We start from the raw sequence: 5516 nt of genomic DNA on the forward strand, positions 1-5516 counted from the left end.
GATATTTTGGAAGGAGCCTGTCTAAAAACAACCCTTGCCAAGTTTCCAAGCTGCTCCTTTGTAAGCTCATTTTTGAAGATTTGTCACAAAGCAGGAACTGGAAGGAGAAACATGTTTTATTTTGTTATACAATGGCATCCTTTGTCCAACAAATAGATGTGATAATATCACTGTGTTGGATACACTCTCCCCTTCTCCAAAGTGGTTGGGGCTGCTTTTTAAATTTTTGCACCTTCAGTCTGGTTGAGAGCACGGAAAGAATGGTGCTCAAAGCCTCTTTTCAGATACTTCAGGGGCATTCTTTTGTTTGAATTTACTTCCCCTTTCCCACCCAGTCCCTGGCACCAGACACAGCCTTACAAATCAGCCCCGACTGGCAGGAGGAATAAAGTCAGCAGGAGCTGGTGCCAAGTTCCTCTCAGGCTCTGTCCGCCCGGCCCCTGCTAACCCTCCCTCCACATAGGAAGGGCATCGTGACTGCTCTCAGAAACAGAACTTTGTACCCATGCCAAATGGCTTTTGGGGGCAGTTACAGTAGAGATCCTCCCATTTTCATTTTACCTAGACTGTGTCAGACAGAGCCGAACACTTTGCAATTTACCACCTTTTCCCTTGGTTTAATATTAGAAGCTCTATCGGATTCTGAGACTATTTTCTGGAAGGGCATTCCAAATAAAGCATCCTTGTAAACCAATGGCAACAAAAGTGACTTTATGGCGAACAATTTATTATCTGCCACTGGATTAGAGAGTTAGAGTTAGAGAGCTAACTCATATGAGTGCTACAGTTTTCTAAAACACACAAAAGCATATGAAAATGCAAAACCGTGATCTCCGGTTGTCTGATCCAGACATGATCACCAACTGCAGGTGCATGAATTTTTAGCCACCACAGCTTTGAATTAGCTCAGCTGCATGGTTCAGAGCACTGGTTCTTAACTGGGACAATTTTGCTCCCTCCCTCCCCAGGGATATTTGGCAATATCTGGAGACATTTTGGGTTGACTCAGCTGAGTAAGGGTGCCACTGGCACCTAGTGGGCAAAGGCCAGGGTTGCGGCTAAAACATCCTGCAATGCACAGACCAGCCCTTCCCAGCAAAGACTTTCCTGGTCCTAAATGCAAACAGTGCTAAGGCGAGAAATCTTGGTTAAAGCAAAGCACAGAGCCTTTGAATTCAGATATCCTGGATTTGAATCTTACCTGCAGCCTCAACTTAATCTATGCAACTTTTGATTCCTCTTCTTTCAATTTAAAATGATCCTCCTTGTCTTGCTGAATCATTGGGAGGAGCAAATGAGATCAGAACCTGTAAAGATCCTAGTGCTTCGCACACACTGGTACTCAGTGAAAAACCAGATTTCTTCCATTTCCTTCCTTCCTGGCCCTATCCCACCTCCTTTGAGTGCTGAGCCCCAGCAGCCGCTGCCGTCTCCCTTACTGATGGGGGTCAGCTGCTGTAGCGGGTGTCTGCTCTGCTTTCCTCTGAGCCTCTGGTCTAGTGGGGCTGGTCTAGTGGGGTCAGGTGTGCAGACAAGGCCCAAAGTATCCCAAGCCCTGACCACAGAGATTATTTCAGGGGAAGGACCGCAACCCAAGTCTGACCAACCATGGCCATCCCAAGGACTGTAGCTAGAGCTCTCGGGAAATAGATCCTCTTTTTTTTTCTGAAATGAATCAGAAAATGTGAGAACAAAATAAGTCTAGAGCTGCCAGGAGCTATCTTTGCCACCAAAAAGAACTGAATCACAAAGGACTCAATGTGCAGAAATTAGAGATGGGAGGTGGGGAGTGGGGGCTGGCAGAGAGTGAAACGGGCTCTGGTGAAATCTTTCAATGACCTTGTAGCTTACGTTAGTTTGAGTTAGGTTTCTGATTAACAGAGCTGTGTAGATTGGGTAGAAAGCACTGGCTGTCGGGATGTCAGCATCCCAACCAACCTTCACATACCTGCTGAGTGCCGTGCAAGGTCCTGATAGGGACAAAAGATATAGCTCCCGTCCTCAAGAAGTTTCCAATCCAGTTTGGGAAACAGACAAATGCATAGCCAAAGGTTAGCATTACAAGGTTGTGTAAACGCCAAGAGAATCGTATTGCTGACAAAGTGGGGATGGAGGTGGGGGAACTATTCTTCTGTATTAGAAGGAGCAGGGGATACTTCGTAAAGGAAGTGACTTAGTGGCACCTCTCCCCAGCTGCCCGAGCCAAGAAGCTGCCCTTTCACTAACCCTAGCCACGGAGGACTCACACACCTCCAAACACCCCGCCCCAGACCCAGTGAGCCGAGACCTCTATTCATCGGCCCAGGGCCTCCCTCCTCCTGGGCACTGTCCACTGCACTCTTCTTGATCTACCCCCAAAGTGCACGGCCCCCTCCATGGCTGCTGCCCCGAACCATTGCCATCCCCATGAAGCGGAGCATTTTCTTGCCCCACACCCAAGCCCCTACATCTCTCTTCCCCCCAAATCCTTCCACTGTTCCCTCTAGAGCTCTTACTACAAGATTAGCAAATACTCACATCTCTCCTCTTTTCAGAATGTTCTTACACTCCTTTCCTATGTTAGGAGTCAGCTGAGCACGAAGGACAACACTTCCTCTGAAATTCCCTTGCAGGTGGTGAAACTTCATCTCCTCATTCCCCTCGAATCGCACAGTCAGGTGATAACTAACCATATGCCCAACGCCGCTTCCAGACAGTTACTGCTCTGCCCTCTGTCCAAGATCTCTGCTCCTTTGAGGATCCCACCTCCTGGTCCTGCCACTTCTTGGTCCTGCCACCTGGTCCTTTCTCCTCTTCATTGCTCTCATCTACAGATCTCCTGGCACCCAGTGCTCTTTTTCACCCAGTTCTTGCTACCTTGCCCGGTGACTTCAACATCTATGTGGAATTCCTATCCAACATCCTATGTTTTCATCCCCTGGTATGATCACCACATCGCCCAACTGCGGAAGCACAGTGAACACTGTCATCTATGTGAATAACACCCTCTGGAGTTTTGCATGGCCCACCCTGCACAGCCTTAGGCAGTGTCCCAGGGTCTTGACATCATCTCCTGTCACTTCCTCTTCTCCCCAGCTAATCGCCTGCCTCCCTCAATCACACCCTAAACTCTGCGGCACTCTAGAATTACTAATCCAAGCATCCCAATTCTTTCAAGTCACTAGCTCAAATATCCCTACAAGAAGTCTTTCTCTATGGAAAATTAGGAAATCTGTGACCTCTCCATTTTCTATCAGTTCCTTCTGCTCTCATTTCTTCCTTAGCTCATCCTGGACTTTGTAGTTTATCATTGCAGTTACTCTCTGCTGACTACGCAGTCTTTTGCTACCCTCATTCCACTCCACCTGGCTGGCAAAGCCCCAGCCCTGAAGGAACCCAATCACCTGCAATCCCTAACCATCTGCATCTTGGAAGCAGTATTTCCAGAGAAAATCACAAAACAGGGCAGACAGGAATCACATAAACTATGACACTTTCCATCATCACACACATTCCCTAAATTGACGAGTCCTATGAGTGCCCCTTTTCAGTGCCTCTCGGGGGCATGCCCTTCTCTCCACCTCAATGCCTTCGCTGAGGTCTCTACAACATCTGCAGCCACACAGACCACTGAAATAGTTTTCGAACACAAATATCATGCCCTTCCTTTGGCACTGCCTACACGTCTTCAGTGAGGTACACTTGTTATTAGAATGAAATCATAAATTCTCATCACAGCATTACACGACATGGCCCTGCTTATAGATCTACTTAAGATCTGGCCCTGCTCTCCTCTGTGTAGTGCTGTACAACAGTGATGTTGACTTTCTCGCTGTTCCTCAAAGTTGCCATACACCTTTTGGCCTCCAGAAGCTCCGCACAGCTGTTCTTCTGTCTAAAAGTCTCCTCCCCTTTTAGCTTAATTCCAGCTCATCCGGAGCTCTGAACATCAACATATTGTATTCAGAGATACTTCCTCTAACCTTCCTTCCACCATACACCATACACAAGATCCAGTTACACTGATCTATAATCTTAACACACCATACTTATATTTTAAAAACCCTTATCACAAATACAATTGTGTTACTAGTTGGGGTTTTTTGTTGTTTGTTTTTTGAGACAGGATCTACTCTGCCACCCAGGCTAGAGTGTAGTGGCGTCATCATAGCTCAAGGCAACAACCTCAAACTCCTGGGCTCAAGAGATTCTTCTTCCTCAGCCTCCCAAATATCTGGACTACAGGTGCACACAACCATGCTAGCTTAATTTTTTCTATTTTTTTTTTGTAGAGATGGGGTCTTCCTCTTGCTCAAACTAGTCTCCAAACTAGTCTCCAAACTCTGGCCTCAATAAATCCTCCCACTTTGTCCTCCCAGCCTCTTCAATAAATAGTTTTGGGTCCCTTTTTTTAAATAGTTAAATAAGAAAAAAATAATAAATAGTTTTGGGAAACCAGATATCCATGTGCAGAAAAATGAAATTAGACCCTTATCTCACACCACATACAAAAATTAGCTCTGTTTGATGAAAGACTTAAACATAAGATCTGAAAAAGTAAAATTTCTAGAGAAAACATAGGAAAAAATCTCCATGACATTGATCTGGAAAAACACTTTTTTGATACAATCCCAAAAGCACAGGCAACAAAAACAAAACTAGACAAATGGGATTACATCAAACTAAAAAGCTTTTACACAGCAAAAGAAGCAATCAACAGAGTGAAGAGACAACCTACAGAATGGGAGAAAATATTTGCAAATCATACATGTGTTAAGGTTAATATTAAAAATATATTAGGAACCCAAGTTAATAGCAAGAAAACAACCCAATTTTAAAATAGGCAAAAAACCTGAATAGATATTTCTCAAAAGAAGACTCACAAATGGCCAACAGTTATATGAAAAAATGTTCAATATCATTAATCATCAGGGAAATGCAACTTAAAACCACAATGAGCTATCACGTCACACCTATTAGAATGACTATCACCAAAAAGACGAAAGATAATGTGTTGGCGAGTATGTGGAGAAAAGGGAACCGTTGCACATTATTGATGGGAATGTAAATTAGTACAGTCATTATAGAAAACATTATGGAGGTTACTCAAAAAATTAAAAATAGAACTACCACTTAATCCAGCAATCCCACCATTGGGTATATAGCCAAACGAAATGAAATTCATATGTCAAAGAGGTATCTACACTCCCATGTTCATTGCAGCATTATTCACAATAGCAAAGATATGGAATTAACTGTCCATCAACAGATGAATGGTTAAAGAAAATGTGGTATATATACACAATGGAATACTATTCAGCCTTAAAAAAGAAGGAAATCCTGTCATTTGCAACAACATGGAGGAACCTGGAGGACACTATGCTAAGTGAAATAAGCCAGGCACATAAAGATAAACACTGCATGATCTTACTTATATGTGGAATCTAAAAAAGTTAAACTCATAGAAGCAGAGAGTAGAATGGTGGTTACCTGGGGCTGGGGGTGGGAGGGGACTTGGGAAGAAGTGATCAAAGGAT

The sequence above is a fragment of the Lemur catta genome, chromosome 4 (assembly GCF_020740605.2).
Source record: "Lemur catta isolate mLemCat1 chromosome 4, mLemCat1.pri, whole genome shotgun sequence".
Classification (NCBI taxonomy): domain Eukaryota; kingdom Metazoa; phylum Chordata; class Mammalia; order Primates; family Lemuridae; genus Lemur; species Lemur catta.